The sequence below is a fragment of the Podarcis bocagei genome (genome assembly GCF_964188305.1).
Source record: "Podarcis bocagei genome assembly, chromosome: 1".
NCBI classification, from domain to species: Eukaryota; Metazoa; Chordata; class Lepidosauria; order Squamata; family Lacertidae; genus Podarcis; species Podarcis bocagei.
This window is the reverse complement of record NC_138125.1, coordinates 17,688,602-17,708,128: the sequence shown is the minus strand read 5'-3', so window position 1 is coordinate 17,708,128 and position 19,527 is coordinate 17,688,602. Positions and strand designations below refer to the sequence as shown.

At 43.7% G+C, this 19,527-nt stretch overlaps 1 protein-coding gene across 1 annotated transcript in view; it reads right to left on the bottom strand.

The window, feature by feature from the left end:
- BEGAIN (brain enriched guanylate kinase associated) overlaps positions 1–19,527 on the bottom strand; it is a 194,037-nt gene that overhangs the window by 10,755 nt on the left and 163,755 nt on the right. The window lies entirely within an intron of this gene.

Sequence of the window (19,527 nt, the reverse complement as noted above, 5' to 3'; positions counted from 1 at the left end):
GTTCACATGTTCTAACCCACATAGAAAAGGGTCCCAGACAAACCTTCTCCTAACACCCCAATTTTCTATGTCTAGAATTAGATAGGAAAGGCATTGGTAGAGGCAACAGATGGACTGCCAGCATTAGCCTGACCCAGTCAGCCACTGGCACTGTAAAAGGAGACCGACACCTTTGCTAAGCTGAAATTTTGATAGTATAGAATAGATAACAAACTGGGAATTTAGTAAATAACACCTGGCTTGGTGACCACCTCTTATCAGTAGATGCCATTGGGATGACCCTCAGGATGAAGAATATTTAAGCCCATGTCTTAAAGTTCCCTTTCGAATCAGTTGTTTCCCAGTCAAATAATTAATTTACACACTTTTTTTTTAAGTGTGCAAGAGTTATTGTGAAAATAGGCTGGACTGGCTCTCTAGAGTCAGCCATTTGCTAAGTCTGGGAGCCTGCAAAGACCAAATTAGGTAATCCATTCCGCACATTTGCTTTCAATATGGATGACTTGTTTGCTGAAACGTGCTAATTCTGCAAAGCAGGGTATTCATCTGAAGTGTCTTGGGATCTGAAATATCTACTCTGTCTGCTCACACACATCTATACACTCCATAATTCTCCAGAGGACATTTTCAGATTTGGGGGTGGAAGAGAAAGAAATAGAAATTGAGGGAAGAGGCACATGCAAAATTCAGCAAGGTTATAGTACGAATACGAAAAAAGAAGAAGGGTGTATATTTAAGGCCATTTGCTGTGACTTTCTTTTGCATACATTACAATGTCTATATTAGCATTAGAAGCAAATGCTCCAACCTTTCTTTTACCACCCCATTCTCTTTATTGCTATCTTCATTACTCAAAGATGCACCAAGGATACCATCCGTAATGTAAAGCAAAAGAAATATAAGGAACTATACATTAAAAAGATAAACCCAGTAATGGAAACAGAATTCACAATCTGTTAAAACAAAAACTGGCTTGCAGTGTTCGCAGCACACCCAATGATCCATGTGGATTTCTGTTCTCTCGTACTTTACTGCAATTTTTCCAAGTGTCCCACCTGCTTTCTTTAAAGGAAAAAGAACTGATGCTAGTGCAAGTCTAGATAGTACAATTACTCTTCAGCATAGAAGTCCATTGAGGACAGGGGCTGAGGTCTCCATTCTACACTGCGTTTCACATTATGGAGGGGTTTTTTTTAAAAGAAGAAGAAGAAGCCTAAATCCTCTAGGTGAGGAAACACTTTTGTTACCTCACTAAAGAAGAATCCCCAATTGGAAGGCACACCATAATTGAAAGCCTGCTTCCCCAGGCAGCACTGTAGGCAGAGCATTTAATTATGTAGGGCAATTTTAACCTATCTATCTATGCCGTCCAAACTCAGAAAAAGACTTTCTCATTTCCGTCTGCAGGAGAGTGTCATTTTAGCAGTTGTTTCTTTCCTAACTTCCTTTCCCATTTTTTAACCTCTCTCCCCCCTCCCGCAACTCTCCACATGTACTTATATCCCTACGGGTGACAACTCTGGTCTTTCCTCAGGGAAACGTTCCTTAAACTTTGCGAGCTCTGTGGAATTTGTAGTAATATTTACTCTTGATTAAGTATATCGGCAGTTTTATCTGAAATTCACCGGTGTCCTGTCTCCCTAGCATCCATCTGAGATAAGCATGGCTGAAGATGTGCTTTTATGTAATTGATTTGTTCCATTCTTCTTGTGCCTTTCCTCCCTCTCCAAGGAGACCAAGGGAGCACACGTGTTCCCCTGACCCCTGCATTTTTATCCCAATAGCCCTGTGAGATAAGTTAGGCTGAGAGATAGTAACCAGCTCAAGAGCACCCAGTGAGCTTCATGACTGAGCAGGGACATGAACCTGGGTTCTCCCACTCCTGGTTCATCACTCAGACCACTATACCATACTGGTTCTTTCCTACATGGCATAAAAGGAGAAGCCATGAATATACTGCGGGTAGTATTCATAGAATCATGGATGTGTAGAGTTGGAAGGGACCACAAGGGTCATCTAGTCCAACTCCCTGCAATGCAGGAACCTCAACTAAAGCATCCATGACAGATGGCCATCCAACCTCTGCTTAAAAACCTCCAAGGAAGTGTTGGGATGTTCCGTTCCACCTTAAGGAACATGCATGATTGTTGTGTGTCACATGCCTGTTTACACTCCAGCACAGCTTGCTGGGAACTTCCGTTTGTGTATAGCTTTTGCTTATGCTGCCTTGCTTTGGACACGAAGGAGATCAGACATGTTTCCTTTTGTCCTGACGTATGCTGAATAAACTGCTTGTAAATATGCTCACACAGCCTCTCCTGCCACTTCTGTTGCGTAGTGTTTACTCTGCTGAGTAGCGTGCCCTGGCTTCTGAAGCTCGGGTTGCAGATTCATGCTGCACCAAGGACTGGAGTTCACCTGGAACACTGGCCCATGGCCTAGGGCCAGCTGGGGCCTGCCAATTGCCCCCATTTCCTTGGTTGCTTGCCAACAGGAAGGAGAGCTCACCACCTCCCGAGTGAGTCTATTTGACTATCAAACTGCTCTTGCCACCATAAAGTTTTTCCTGGTGTTTAGTCAGAATCTCCTTTCTTGTAACTTAAAGCCAGTGGTTTAGGTTCTATCCTCCGGAGCAGGAGAAAACAATCTTGCTCCATCTTCCATGTGACAGCCCTTGAGATATTTGAAGATGGCAATCATATCTCCTCTCAGTCTCCTCTTATTCAATGCCATTCTACTCGGAACAGGTCCGCTGAAGTTACTGGACATGACTGAATTAGGTTCATTTATTTCAGTGGGCCTACTCTGACTAGGGTTTAGTTGAATACACAACCCTCTGGTTAGAAGCCCTGCTTTTGGTGGACATTTGGAGTTGAGACACTTATTATTATTATTACATATCTATCCTAACATTGGGGACATGGGTGGCGCTGTGGGTTAAACCACAGAGCCTAGGACTTGCTGATCAGAAGGTTGGCAGTTCGAATCCGTGACGGGGTGAGCTCCTGTTGCTCGGTCCCTGCTCCTGCCAACCTAGCAGTTCGAAAGCACACAGTGCAAGTAGATAAATAGGTACCGCTCCGGCGGGAAGGTAAACGGTGTTTCCGTGCGCTGCTCTGGTTCGCCAGAAGTGGCTTAGTCATGCTGGCCACATGACCCGGAAGCTGTACGCCGGCTCCCTCAGCCAATAAAGCGAGATGAGTGCCGCAACCCCAGAGTCAGTCACGACTGGACCTAATGGCCAAGGGTCCCTTTACCTTTACCTAACATTCTTCCATGGGGATTATCTCCCATTTTATCTTCACAACAACCTAACTTCTGCATTTAACTTACCCAACAGGGTTGCTGAGAGGATAAAATGCTGGAGGGAGAACTATTTTTGCCACCTTGAGCATCCTCGGAGTAAAATTAGGGCATGAATGTGATAAATAAATAAAACCATTGCCCTTTAGCAAACAACTGAGTTTGCCAAAAACCAATCGCCTCTTCAGTCTTCACTTGCAACAGTAACATTTTCATTGCCGCATGCTGACTATTCCTATTCTTTCTTTGAAGAAGCTTTCTTGCTTCAAGAGGTTCAGGGCCCCATTCCCTCCAATATTTACTATTAAAATGAAACATGAAATATTAGGTGTGATAAGCAAACCAGAGTATGCACCAGTCTTCTCCCAAATGTCTTGCTTTGTATCAATATGACACAGCCCTTCCATCATCACTTTCTGTATCACTGATAACTGACAGCGTGGGGAATTATTTGTACTGTGGGCCCTGAACAAATATCAAGGTTAATTATCCGCGTGTGTGGAACACGGGGCTATGATATAAAGGAGATTATTAAAATCGGAAAGTGGCAAACTGCTCACACTAAGCAGCTCCTGGGTGATTTCAAAGCACGCCAGAGAGTGATTTCTGCTTCCTTCCTACCTACCCGCCCACAGATTGAATTAGCTTTGTCCTGATCAACAGAAGAGGGACAATTATGGCCATGACAGGTCATGTTGCTCCAAACAAATTCATAGTATATGGATCATAAAACCCGTGATGTTAGTTCGGCTTGATATCTTCCACACACAAGGCCAGAGACCCGGCCTTGTTTCCAGCAGAAAAATTCCAAAGGGAGAAGGCAAAAGCATAGGAGTGTAATTGGCAGGTTATTAGCTCTGAGCAGACTGGCTCAGAATTCACTCCGCCTATAAAGAAGCCGTCTCAGAGTGAGCAAACAGTGGTTTCTAATGCTCCCCTGGATGTTAATTTTTGAGAGGTTATAAGATCCGGAAGCCACAAGTGAGTGCATGCAACAGATATAAAGTGGGAATGTGTATGTTAATGAGAGCTGAGGAACTGACCAAGATAAGAAGAAGAAGAAATTGGTTTTAGTGGCTTGTTCTTTGAACATAGGGGTAACTTGGATTTGGGGGAGAAATTCAGTCTAGCTCATGTAGAAAAACACATCTGCCTAATCTGTGCTTCCTGAAACAATACATGAATTGATACACAGCTAGACTTAGAAATCTGCACTTTTCTGAATTTTGTAAATTCATTTTCTTTTTAGTTGTTGCATCTATAACCCACATTTCTCTCTCTAAGGTGGCATACATGACTCTCCCCCTCCTTATTTAATCCCTGCCAACTGGGGATTTGAACCCTGCACTCCCAGGTCCTGGTCCAGCACTCTAACCAGTAGGCCATATTGGCTCGGATTTAGTTCTCTGCAATGTAGCTCTTCAACCAAAAATGTGCATGGCAATTCATATGTTACAGGAAAGTATGTGTGGAAATGCCTTTACTGGTTTGAATGCAAACCCGCCAATTGTATGCAATCCCTGAAACAATAGGCAAACGGTAACACAGCTATCCCAAGAAGTTCATACTTTTCTGAATTTTTGTAATTTAGTTCTCCAACCAAAAATATGCAGAAAAATCCACATAGCTGGAGAAAGTGTGTGTGAAAGTGCCTGCAGTGGTGGAAGTAGATTAAAAAATGCATTATATTATAAATAATGTGCATATTAGGCAAAATGGGATTTTAAATGTACACTTTAGTGTGCTGACAAATTTTTACAATGACTTTTTTTTGTTTTATTTTAAGCAAAGTGACATGGAAATATGGCAAACTAGGGTTGCCATAGTTCAAAAAGTGAAAATCGGGACATAAAAGTTGTTGAGCTATTTTTCAGGGAATTCGTAAAAAAAAAATCAATGCTTCCGACGTGGGCTGCCATACGCCCAGACACCATTTCTGGAGGACAAATCCCAGCATACATCTGGGATGTATGGTCGCCCTAGGCAAACTGAACTTAAGATGGGAAAAATAAGAACCAGGAGAAATGAAAAATGAGAGATTTGCTCATTCCTGGTCAGAGCCCTCATATGAGGATGACGTGTGCTGTACCACTAGCACCACACTACACAGGTACTTTCCACGATGAAAGGCCATTGCATAAGGCCCCAGGTTCAGTTCCTGGCATATCGAGGTTGGAAGAGACTCCTCAACCTAGAGAGCCACTGCCAGACAATACTGAGATAGATGGACCAATTGTCTGACTCAGGAGAAGGCAGCTTCCTCTGCTGTTATGATATACATGAATCAAAGAATTGCAGAGCTCTGATTGCATTCCCATCTATTTTGGATGCATTACAATGTGGAGAGTATTTGGTAGTTTGATAGGATGGATTGCATGCTGTTTGTTAAAATGCCCCTAACAGTGGTAGATTGGCCGGCTAAACGGAGAGTTTGAACCTTGTGGAATAAAGATTTTGTTCCATTTGCTCATGCTGTTTGGAGACATCCTCATAAATATTTGCATAGCTTCCGTAAAATAATTGAAGATTGCTGAACAAATCCTAATCATGTTAATTTCTGTTAGCAAACACAGCAAAGCAACAAAAGCAATGTTTTCACTTTGTAGCTCTGATCTGGAATTGCTAATGTTTAGGTGTCTGTTAAGGTGCTAGAACAAGCTAAGATTTATGACACAGAATTATAAACCCAGTCACTCATATTTCCGTTTTCATCCTCTCACCTCACCCACAAAGCTTACAGGTGGTCTTAGGAACACAATTCTCTCTCTCTCTCTCTCTCTCTCTCTCTCTCTCTCTCTCTCTCTCTCTCTCTCACACACACACACACACACACACAGCTGCTGCCATACTGTCTGTAATATGGGGGAAATAATAATGACCTACCTTTCCAGTTTTTTTTGCAAGGGTTGCAGAGAAAATGCATGGGAACCTCCTAAATTGAACACCTACTATATAGCAAACCACATAGCCTCCTCTTTGGCAATCAGTATTGTACAAGATCAGCAATTCAATGATGTCACTCCCAAGAACATCCTGATTTTGTCTCTGGCAAAATTGGATTTTGAGACTACTAAGTACAGTAAAAGCATTCTCTCTAAGCCAAAATCCCAGAGACATCCAAAACCATTCAGAGCTTTTGCCATTATGGTTAGCTCAACACCAGCTGTAACTGGGAATCCTATGGAACTCAGACAGAATCTGCTTATTATAGCTGTACACTTAGAGACTTATGCCTACAGGTTTGGCTAAGAAAGGTAATATAATACAAGGCACTAACTTCTCCCTATTTTTTATATGCATTCCTTTAAAAGGCACATCCCACATGACAGTTGAACCCTGTGCAATTTGTATTTCTCCTTTACCTAAACTTATGATTACCCATGGAGTTTTATATGCCTGTTGTCTTTGTCCATGGAGTTTTCTTGGCAGGTATACTGGAGTGGCTTGCCAGTTCCTGCTCCAGGTGGATCACATTTATTCAAAACTCTCCACTATGACCTATCCATCTTGGGTGGCCCTGCACAGCATAGCTCATAGCTTTTCTGAGTTGTTCAAGCCCCTTCGCCATGACAAGGCAGTTATCCATGAAGGAGCTGGACCATAAAGAAGGCTGATCGCCGAAGAATGGATGCTTTTGAATTATGGTGCTGGAGGAGGCTCTTGAGAGTCCCATGGACTGCAAGAAGATCAAACCTATCCATTCTGAAGGAAATCAGCCCTGAGTGCTCACTGGAAGGACAGATCCTGAAGCTGAGGCTCCAATACTTTGGTCACCTCATGAGAAGAGAAGACTCCCTGGAAAAGACCCAGATGTTGGGAAATATGGAGGGCAGAAGGAGAAGGGGACAACAGAAGACGAGATGGTTGGACAGTGTTCTCGAAGCTACCAGCATGAGTCTGACCAAACTGCGGGAGGCAGTGGAAGACAGGAGTGCCTGGCGTGCTCTGGTTCATGGGGTCACAAAGAGTCGGACACAACTAAATGACTAAACAACAACAACATGATTACCCAAGTGATTTAAGCATCCTCCAGGCTATTTGGATAAATGGGGTCATGGTGTTCTGGCCTTTTCTCTTTATGCTAATGGAAAGGTACCATGAAAGACATTCTGAAGCTTGCAAATTGCTTCCACTGAAGCACTTAAGTGAGGAAGACTCATAACCTTCACAAGTCAGCTTCTTGTTTGGAAGAAGACAGGAACCCTGGCACAGTCTCTGAAACCTGAAGAGCTGTGAAAGTTAAAGGTGCCCTAAAGACAAACACACAGTTTTGAAGGTCCATTCATCTCCTGCAATCACCTGGGTAGGGATGAATGAATCTCGCATTTCCCCAGTTTTGAGTTCTGTTTGCCACATTTCCTTAATTAGCTTGCGATTTATTTTTTTAAGTCCTCAAGAAAATTTGTCAGCCTTCCACAGTTTATTTCTCCTAATATACACATTTATGTATGGAATTTTGCCGAATATAAACATTTGGGCAAGCTATTTCCCCTAATATAATTAATCTTTGCTTGTCATTTTCAAAAAAAATATGTAGTATATTTTAAAGCATGCTTCCCCCTATTACAAACATTTTGGGTTGGAAAACTTCCTGGAATGGAGATAGAAAACATGCAGTGTTTGGCAATAGCTAAACTAAATAAGTGAACTATCCATGCCATCCAAAATTACCCTCAATATTCAATTCAGAGCAAAAACATTTGCATGATAGCTCAGTTGGCAGAGCACAAGACTTGTAATCTGAGGGTCGTGGGTTTGAGCTCTGTGTTGGGCAAAAGATTCCTGCATTGCAGGGGGCTGGACTAGATCAGTGGTGTCCAAACTTGTTTCAAAGAGGGCCAGATTTGATGAAGTGAAGGGCCGTGGGGGCCAACCAAGGTTATTGACCTTTTTGAGGATTAAAGTTTAAAGTTGTTGAGGTTTTTTTAGGATTTTACCCCAGGAAATAAACTGCCACAGGCCAGATTAAACTGGACCGGCAGGTCGAATTAGGCCCTCGTTACGGACTTTGGACAAGACTGAACTAGACGATCCCTTACAGCTCTACAGTTCTATGATTCAACCTTCATTTTACTCAGATCCCCAATCTGTTTTTATTGTGGATTATAGTAAATAAATCTTGATATCTAAACAGTGTGCATTCACTGCCACAATTATAATGCAATCTTGTGCATGCCCATACAGATGTATGTCCCACTGTGTTCAATGGGGCTTAAAGGGTAAAGGGAAAGGGACCCCTGACCACTAGGTCCAGTCGTGACCGACTCTGGGTTGCGGCACTCATCTCACTTTATCGGCCGAGGGAGCCGGCGTACAGCTTCCGGGTCATGTGGCCAGCATGACTAAGCCGCTTCTGGCGAACCAGAGCAGTGCACAGAAACGCCGTTTACCTTCCCGCCGGAGCGGTAACTATTTATCTACTTGCACTTTGATGTGCTTTCAAACTGCTAGGTTGGCAGGAGCTGGGACCGAGCAATGGTAGCTCACCCCGTTGCGGGGATTCGAACCGCCAACCTTCTGATCGGCAAGTCCTAGGCTCTGTGGTTTAACCCACAGCGCCACCTGCATCCCTCAATGGGGCTTACTCCCAGGTAAATGGATATAAGATTACAGCCTAAAAATCAGTCCAAACCTGTGTGAAAGGCAATGTGGTGTAGTGGTTAGAGTGTTGGAGACCATCCTTCAAATCCCCAAGAAGCTTGTTGGGTGACTTTGGGGCCAGTCACTACCTCTTAGGGTTGTTGTGAAGACAAAAGACAAGAGCGGAAGAACTAGGCATGTTACATTGTGCTCCTTGGGTAGCTTGTCCCTTGTTGTTAAACTGTTGTTTTTTTTTTAATATTGCGTTTTGATTGTTGCAACCCACCCTGGGACCTTACACTGAAGGGTGGGCAAATAAATATATAAATAACTTGGAAGAAAGTCGTAGACTTGTCGAGCTGTAGAGTCTGAAGGGACCCGCAAAGGACATCTAGCCCAACCCCGCCACAACGCAAGTCCCATGCAGGGAGATGAGACTCACCCTTGTATATCTTATTGGGGAAAGTGTGTTGTAAGCTTAAACAACACAGAGATAGTTTGTAAATTAACAGCAGCTATAGACCTCATAAGCAGAAGTAGCACTTTTACACATGGGAGGATAACACTCTAATCTATTGTAGTCCAGTTGATTATAGCAGCTAAAATAGCCTCTTTGATGAATAGCGGTTATTTTTGTATTTTTAATTCTATAGAAGGAAGCTCTATTTTCAGTTTGACAAAATGATGGAGAGCCCTAGATTTGCTGCACGACTACTTTGCTGATTGCTCAAAGCTGGCAATTTTGTTGCAATCTCAGCTTTTAACGGTGATGGGTTAATAGAAAGCTGATAGCTCACAGGGAGATTATAGCAGCAATGTAAAAACAGGTCGCTTTTCTCTTTTGTAAAGCAAGAGGGCTCATCCCCTATTTTAAGGATTGCCCCGGATTTTAAGACTTCTGCTGTTACAGAATAGCATCTCCATAGAACATTTTTGCTTCCCTTCATTTCTACATTCTCATTGGCTTATTCTGTTCACCGTTATTAGTTCTTTGGGTGATTTATAGACTACCCTTTACACGAGCCACGGGGTGGTCAAATAAGATAAAAAGAGCCCATCAAATAACACCATCCTTAAAATGCACAACAACTTGTAACTGCTTGCTAAATACCAGTTTACAAACAACAGCAGCTAATCCATTTATCAAAAAGAGTCCATCTCAGCCATTTCCTGAAACCATAAAGAGAAGAGGCCAGATGCACGGTTGCAGGTTTTAAGTCAGAGGTTGGATGGCCATTTGTCATGGACGCTTTAGTTGAGATTCCTGTCTTGCAGTGGGTTGGACTAGATGACCCTTGGGGTCCCTTAGAGAAAATCCTAAAATTCTATTATCATCCAGGGACTCAAAGGTGCCATGGCCTTCAATATAAGCTTCACGTGACTTCCGGAAACATAAAATATTCATGCTGGCGTTTTGCTTTTGGAAAAGGCAGAAATCCAAATATCAGCTGAAGATTCCTTGTCATCTTCTGTCGTCTTTGCACAGCTATGATCTCGGCTGATCAAGAGATACCAGGAACCTGTGCTTCTTATTAGCATAACAATGCACATTCCTTGAGTGTTACACCCTTGCCCAACTCCGTCTTTAAAAGATATGCATGTCTTGTGATTTTTAAATTGCTTCTTTTTATACGAATTGATTAAAGGCTACTTTCTCTATCTAAGGAAGGCCTGGCATGATTTCCAGAGACTGGAATCAAAGACCACTGTGGGCCCAACTGCACCTTATGCTAAGTGTGTGGTTTGTAGCTTTGCCTCCTAATTATTTTTAGCTTCTAGACATGTGAGGGGTGGTGGTTTGTTGCTGCTGCAGGAGTCGCAGCATGCGGTGAGGGGACATAAGAACATGAGAAGAGCCAAAAGACTGTCTAGTTCAGTGCTCTCTTCTCCCAGTGGCCAGTCAGGTGCCTCTGGGAAGCCCCAGAAGCTGGACCTGCGCACAACAACACCAACTGGGGTCCAAAGGCATAATCAGTGCTGGATTTATGTATAGGCTAAACAAGCTATAGCTTAGGGCCCCACTCTTTTGCCCACCCCCAATTAAAGGAAAACAAAAACTGGATGTACATTTCCAAAATATAAGATAAAAAAACAAATAAAATAAAACTGACATACAACAACAGTGTTTTGTGTTGTGTAGGCTCCTATGAGTCAGGGGCCCCACCTGCTAGCCTGCTCCCTAAAATATCACTGGTTTGCTCACTTCTGTATATAGGGTGCCTACATTCTGCACAGACTGCAGGTTGCATGGCAACATGTAGCATGCAGCTGCAGACTGCAGTGCAGCACAGCTGAATGTAGGTCAAGCTGTTGTATCTGTTATCTAATGTTAAAATACATATTTTTGTTATGTGCAAATGGTTTTAGATGCCTGTTAGGTTTACCATATAGCATACATTCAACACACAAAAAACAGCGGCAATTTGTTGTTGACAAAGGACAGCTAGACATATAAAGGGCCCCATTACCTTCAGTAGCTTAGGGCCTCATCAAACCTAAATCTGGCCCTGGGTATAATACTTCTAGCTGTGGAGGTAGCACATAGCTACCGGGTCTAGTAGCTACTGATAACCTTACCCTCCATTAATTTGATCAGTCTAATCCTGTTTAAAAGTCACCCAAGTTAGTCACCATAACTTTCACCTGCGGAAACGAATTCCTTAGTTTAACTAGGTGCTGTGCGCACCTTTTTGTCTGTCCTGAATCTCCCAGAGTTCAGCTTCATTGGGTGGCCTCAGTTGGTAGAACATGAGTTTCTTAATCTCAGAGTCATGGGTTTGAGCCCCATGTTGGGTACAAGATTCCCGCATCCCTGGGGGTTGGACTAGATGACCCTTGTGGTCCCTTCCAACACTACAATTCTGCGATGCTATGATTTCTATGATGCCTATTGGTTGCCCTTTTCCGGACTTTGTAGGATAATGCTTCAGCTCCCTGTGTGATTGCTTGTAATCCCGTTACATTTTAACAGAAAGTTAAAATAATACACAGCCTGACATTGATAAATAAAAAGAAAATTTATCTTTTTTCATAGCAATTAATACTATTCTGTATTGTACTTGTGTAGCATTTCAATAACATTTGTAGACATGGAGAAAGGCGAATTTAATTTTCATTATGTATTTTTGCATTTGACAATATTATTTAAGATCACATGAGAACTCTAAGATATTATCTGACAGCAAAAGCACTGTGCGCCTCTCAACAAACCTTTATCTCCCCCTTTTATATTAGCACAAGAAAAAAGAAATGGTTTCTTGAAGTTTGATGCATGACAGGTTAAGTAACTTTGGGGAATTCTGCTGGGTAAGCTAAACTCTATCTGGAACCAAATATAGGAAACTCTCTTGTGATGTATTTATCACGGCCATCATTAGACCTTTGAAAGTTGTCTCTACCATTCCTACCTAACACCAAGGAAACTAGCGCTAATATACCCAGGAACCTCACCAAAATGCTGGAGAGGGTGCACCTCCACAGGCACATACCTCCACATGTGGTGGGAGTGTCCCAAAATCCAACTATTCTGGACAACAGCCATACAAGAAATATGTAAAACAACTAAGCAAGTAATAGACATCACCCCAGAATTGGCCCTACTAAACATCTTCCAAGACAACAATGCCCATTTACACCACAAAGAACTCATAACCCACAAGTGAACAACACAAGCAACGCTGACACCAAACTCTACATACATTAAACATAATAGAAACACCGCCACCCGACCCCACCCCTATCCATCTTCCCTCTCTCCACCCCCCTTTCTTTTTTCTTTTTTCTTTTCTTCTCCCCCTAATGCCTCAACAAATGAAACGGATTTGTAAAAATGTTACATAAAAAAAAAAGAAGAAGGAAGAAGCCAGAATTTCATCCCTAGCCAGCTCCCCCAACACTGCTATATGCGGTCTGCAGCCAGAAGAATATTAGTGTTTGAGCATTTTTCAGGATATCAATATGTAGGCATCTGATCATTTGAAGTGGATATTCACTGTGGGAGAATGACAGAGGAAAGTCATCAGACGACAACTTTTTTTTTATTGCCAGCTGTTATTGCAGACGAGCTCTTTGTACAGTTTCTAGAGGAGGAGAGAACAAAATAACACAAGGAAGAAGTAAACGCAACGGTCTTGAACTGTTGCTCACCAGTGGACCCAGAATGTCCTTATATGGGGGTTGCAGACCAATTAGAAAGTGTTTTTCTTGACAGCTCTTTAGAGCTGACAGAAGCTGAAAAGGGCACCAGTATTATAAGTTTCATGCTTTTGTCAGTTACCTGCTTTTACAGCCCTTTTCCTAATTTTACAACCGAATGATTCGAGGTGCTGTGGGCACACTTGAAATTTTGAGAGCGTGCCCCAGGTGCCAGCCACAAACTGGTTGCCATGGGGGGGGGCATGGCATAACCCCAAATGGCTGCTATTGAGGTGTGGCACAACACAAAATGGTTGCCAAATCTGGAATCGTAGAATGGCAGAGTTGGAAGGGACACCAAGGGACATCTAGTCCCAACCCCCAGCAATGCAGGAATCGCAGCTAAAGCTTGCTCAGGGTAAGAACTGCAGAGTCAACGCAAACAGGAATGGAGCAGGAAGAACGAACTTGGGAGTCAAGGACCCGCCACCCGCTTAGAGATAAATAAGACACAGGGACACATGAATTTAAGGTTAATGGTCTAAAGAAGGCCACAGCTTTATTGGTTACAGCAGGTGAGTGGTATTGGCTTTAGGCATTGGATCAAACATTCTATACATGACTCCACCCCACTCAGCGGGGAGTCATCTGAAGGTTAACAGCCAGTGGGAGGAGCTTGTTGATGCAAATACAACTGAAGCTTCCCCTGATGTCACCGGGGGTCGTGCCATGGCCCTAGCCACCAGCAGGGCATTGGACAGAATCCACGACTGCTGGATTCCTTTAATGTAATATCCAACAAGGGTAGGTGACGGCCACACCTGCCCTCCAACACACAACACATATTCCAATGCCTAACTGCCAATACCCAAAAAGTTGTGACGGTTTGCTATGAGGTAGGCGAAAAACCAAGAGGCTGGTGCCAAATGGGTAAAAGTTCCTACCAGGTCCTCTGGTCAACCAGGGCAACCAACCTGAGTCCATAGCAAGGTCAGACGCATAAATATGACCTAAAGGGAGGGTGGGAGGGTGATCCGACGACGAAGGGGCGCAGAATCAGAAGATGGAGCTGCTGCAGCCACTTGAATGCGGCTAAACCCCGCCCACAAGCCAGCCCTATTGGCTGGCCTATGGGCGTGGCACAGCAGCCAGGTAAGCTGACGCAGGGGGCCGAATACGCGCCCCCTGCCGACGTGGGAACCAGGCCCCACTCACAACTCCCTCCCCCCTCTGTTAGGAGGAGAGGCTTTGTGGGTTTTTGAGGGGATATTTTACTGAGACCATTTGTGGGTGCTACAGCAGGCACCAATGGGTGCACCGGCACTCCTGCCTTATAGGGTGACATGAGATGTATCATCAAGTGACAACTATGCTCTTTATCTCTCTGTCGCAGAGATCTTCTGATGGGGCACCTCTGATGGTTCCTCATGCCCCCGATGTTTGGTTCACATTCACTAGAGACTGAGCCTTTAGGGTGGCAGGCCCTGCCCCACGGAACTCCCTCTGAGTAGAAGTTCAGCAGGAGCCAGAAGCGACACGTCCTGTTTTGCCACCTGAGGCGAAATGGGAAGGTGACGCCCTGGTACTACAGCCTCCCATACCCGGGCTGCAAGATCTCACTGGACACCACTGCTGTCGCCACTGCTTCTCTGATAGCGGTGGAGGCAGTGGAGAAGAAGAGGAGTTTTAATTTGATATCCCGCTTTATCACTACCCGAAGGAGTCTCAAAGCGGCTAACATTCTCCTTTCCCTTCCTCCCCCACAGCAAACACTCTGTGTGGTGAGTGAGGCTGAGAGACTTCAAAGAAGTGTGACTAGCCCAAGGTCACCCAGCAGCTGCATGTGGAGAAGCAGGGAAGCAAACCCGGTTCACCAGATTACGAGTCTACCGCTCTTAACCACTACACCACACTGGCTGAGTGCCTGCAGGGCTACTGCCTCTTCAGGTTCTGCTGCCTGAGGCAAATGTCTCAGCTCGCCTCATGGGTGGGCCGACCCTGACTGGAACCAAGACTGCTTTCTTTCAGGTGTCTACTGCAAACGGTATTGTTTGGACAGGCCTTTGCAATATTATTTTCTGTTTTTAACAAAACTCCATTCATTCATGAGATTTTTATTTAAAAAAGCAGTGTTAATATGGGCGTGCTTGCTGATTTCATTATAACATTGTATGCTGTATACCACCTTGTTACACTTTTATGAAAAGCAAGAATTATAAGAGGCAAACAAACAATCTATAATACTGCACACAAAACAGGTCATCCTATTTTCTGGTTTCAGTTTTGCTTTTTCCGCGTTCTCCCGCTGCCAGGGTCCTGAAGATGTGCATCCCGTTTTTCAGCATCTCTTCCTCATGCTAATTCCACCTTGGCTCTCAGAAATACATTTAGGGATCTCATCAAGGGTAATTAGCAATGCATTCTATTTATTCTGTAGCATACCAGCTATTTGCTTAAAGAGCTTTGCTGTTTTGCTGTAACTGCCAGAGCCCAAGACATGTAGCCTGTGGAGACAATTTCTGGGCACAGAAGATGCTATAATACACACTTTTCTTTTTGCAAGGGTCAGGGAAAACAAGTTGTTGATCTGTATTCAATCTACCTCAGGGCATTTATCTATTATAGGAATCTGTTTCCTGACAGGAGCAAAAAAACAGATGAAAAGGAAGCAGAGCGAAGCTCTTGGGCAGAGTTCCAAAGCAGATTCTCTTCCTTAAACCCAAGTGAAGATATTGAAACAGGAGCGGGGAATTCTTTTCAGTCCTGGGGCCCCAGTCCCTTCAGGACCACCTTTGGAGGGAGGGCATAGGCCAATAGTGGGCGGGTCCACAGGCAAAAGTGGGCGGAGCAGTAGATGTGACTCAAATCTTTCTAAGGCAGGCTACTTTCTTCACATTGACACATCCTTCTCTATCCTCTATCCAGGGAAGCAGTAGGCATGATGAGATTTCAAAGACATAGTCTAGCCAGGCAAAAACATTCAAGGACGGTCTGCTAGGGATATGGCCAAGGAAGAACACCAAGACCCAGATAGAGAGGCCAGGAGGGATGCATTTCGTCCCCATGAGCTTCTACATTCCTATGTTACAGAAATGTCATGCTACCAACCCACCACGACTGCTATCTGCTGGGCTTCACAGTAAATTGGAAGTCCCCACCTATTGGTTCAGGAGCCACAGAAAATCTGGACACAAAAGTTGAGCTTTTTTTGGTTTTGACATAGAACTTTAACAAAATGTTTTGAAGCTATTTTTAAGGAAGTTTGCCAAAACCTAGACTTCCGACAGGGGTTGCTATACAACGGGATTTTCCTGGACGTTTCACTGATTTCCGCCAAGACACTGATTCAGACTGCTTTATTCTGGCTATGTCCAGAATACCATAGGTGAGAGCCCTCTAGATGGTTGAAGATGGCAATCATATTAACTCTTCTCCAGGCAAAACAGACCCAGCTTCTTCCATCTCTCCGCATAGGACTTGGTCTTCAGGTCCCTCACCCCTTTGTGTCCTCCTTCCAGGCACGTTCCAGTTTGTCAGTATCCTTCTTAAACTGCTGTGCAGTGGACACAAGACAGGTGAGGAATGACCAAAGCATAGTAGAGTGGTACTATTACTTCTCATGATATCTGGACCCTAAACTATGCCAGAATCATAGGTTTTGGGTTCTGGAAACCTTGATTTCTTGAGTAAACACAAGGGGTTCCAGCAGATCCAGGACATCACACTACATAGGCTCAAGTGCCTTTTGGGTTGATGCGCATGGTGTAGTTGTTAGAGCATTAGACTAGGACCTGGGAGAATAAGGTTCAAATCTCCACTCAGCCATGAAACTCATTGGGTGACCTTGGGATACAGTGTCTCAGCTTCATCTACCTCACAGGGGTTTTGTGAAGATAAGATGTGTTGGGAAGAAGTATGCATGCTGCCTTGAGGTCCTTGTAATAAAAGAGGGTTGTAAATAGAAACATATAAAATGTGATCTGATCACTCAACTGCAGGCTTTAGCATAAGCTTGGTGCAAATACATCAATACACAAGATTGTCCTGGTGATGTTTTAAGGGGAAAAGAAAGAAGGAATGACTTTATTTTGTTTGGATAAAAGATGACTGTATACAATAACATACACTGAAAAGCATACACTCTATTTAGGGAAGTTTTTAATGTTTGATGTTTTATCGATTTTTAAAAAAAATATTATTAATATTCTGTTGGGAGCTGCCCAGAGTGGCTGGGGAAACCCAACCAGATGAGCAGGGTATAAATAAAATATTACTACTACTACTACATGAATTGATCTGGTCAAACTTAGGGAGTTTTAACCCCCATTTATTTTGAGTTTTTTTTATGAAATTCTCTCAGAATGTATAATACTTAACTTGGGGCCACATCCATTCTTGTTAAATGAAGCACATATCACATTCTTTTTGTTATACATTACAGGAACACTCCACAATAACAAGTCCCCAACCATGCCTTCATCAGACAAATTTAAACTACAAGCTGAACATAAAAAGGTGTTCTGCTCTGTGTACAGCACTATTGTGAAAGTGGTATCTGATGTTTCTTTTGACATTTTGTAGGCAAGGGCAACCCGACCCCCAATCCAGCAACTTGAGTTGGGTGAAAGAAAAGCTCTGGACTAACTGATATTTGAGTCAATGGAAACTGGGTTGCCTTTGGGATATATGGTTTTATTTACATATATATGCAACCTGAGCATAGGATGGAGAGGCTCACTGCATGGACACCCCAACAGATCTTGCCTCCTCCTCAGGGTTCTGAGAAGCCCCAAGCCACAGCAGAGCAAAACATGTATGTGCGTCTCCAGCGTCCAGCATCACCCCAAATCACTCACACAAAACTCTGGCTTTTGTTCTTCTACCTTACAAAGGGATGTTGCTTCCAACTAGGTTACCCCATTGGTCTCTGGGGCAACAGGGCAACCTCTATAACGTAAACAGAAGTACTCAACTGGCTGGCTAAACTGAGCATCTTGGGCTTGCCGATTGGAAGGTCGGTGGTTTGAATCAGCACAGTGGGGTGAGCTCCTGTTGCTCTGTCCCAGCTCCTGCCAACCTAGCAGTTTGAAAGCATGCCAGTGCGAGTAGATAAAGAGGTACCATTGCGGCAGGAAGCTAAACAGCATTCCCATGTGCTCTGGTTTCTGTCATGGTGTTCCGTGGCACCACAAGCGGTTTAGTCGTGCTGGCCACATGACCCGGAAAGCTGTCTGTGGACAAACGCCGGCTCCCTCGGCCTGAAAGCGAGATGAGCACCACAGTCCAATAGTCGCCTTTGACTGGACTTAACCACCCAGGGGTCCTTTACCTTTACCTTTTTACCTATTACCTTAACAAGGGAATTGGTTTGGCTGCTTTCCTCTTATAAATTCCACCATACATGGGATCAGGGGTTCAAAGGGCACTCATTGGGTATCATCAGGGCTTTATTTCAGCTAGTGTGTGGGACGTAGTGATTTGAATGGTGACTGTGCATAAACACCAACCATCACACACATTTATTAAGCGTGCACAAAGGACTTGCACAAGCGGAAGATGTCTGGTTGATGTGCATAGTCTAGATATAACACAAAGCAAGCTGGGGAGTGAGAGTAGGAACGGATGTTGCCAGCATGTTTTGCCTGGGGGCTTCACAAAAGCACCTAGTTGGCCAGTTGCGGAGGAAGATGCTAGACACCTTTGGTAAAGGCTGTTCTCCAACTGGAGCTCTCGCAGACCAGTGTTTCGCAGTTAGCAATAGGATGAAAGAACAATACCCCCACCTCCCCCTCTCTCCCCCTCTCTCCCTTCCCTTTCCTTCCAATTGCAAGATGTCTATGACAAAAGTTACATGAAAACAAACTGTGAAAAAGACTATGTACTGAAAGTGGAGACATAAGATGTACTTCCCCCCATTTATTTGTTTGTTTTGTAGCACAAGCACACTTTTAATAAAAATCTTACCTACCCTTCATCAAAAAATTCCAGGGCAGTGAGCAAGCTTATGAATAAAATCTATTCACAAAACATACAGATTGACAATTAAAAAACAACCAGCAGGTTCTTATTACAATCTACACAATTCCCAGTTTGTTGTGCTAATCCGTGCGCATTAACTGCAACTTCACTTTAGGCTCAGCCAACTGTTATATATCGTGTTAGGCCAATGGTCCATCTGGCTGAGTATGGCCTACACGGGCTGGCAGCAACTCTCCAAAATTACAGAGAGGAAGTCTCTCCCAAGGCTACCTGGATAGGCCAGAGACTGAACCATTGAGTTACAGCCTTTGGCATAACAATCCATGATCTCAAGCCCTTTCCCAATGTCGTCATGGATATACAGAACCCATTTTATCTGAGCTTTTACTGATCAAAGCATTTTTGATGCCCACCGGCTACATGGTTAGTTTAGGGGCTGTATTGGGTAATCAGCCTATTGCAATTTTTGCCTGTGCAGCAACTGAGCTTTTCTGTTGTTTTTATTATTCATAATTTCTGCAGAGCTTTCCT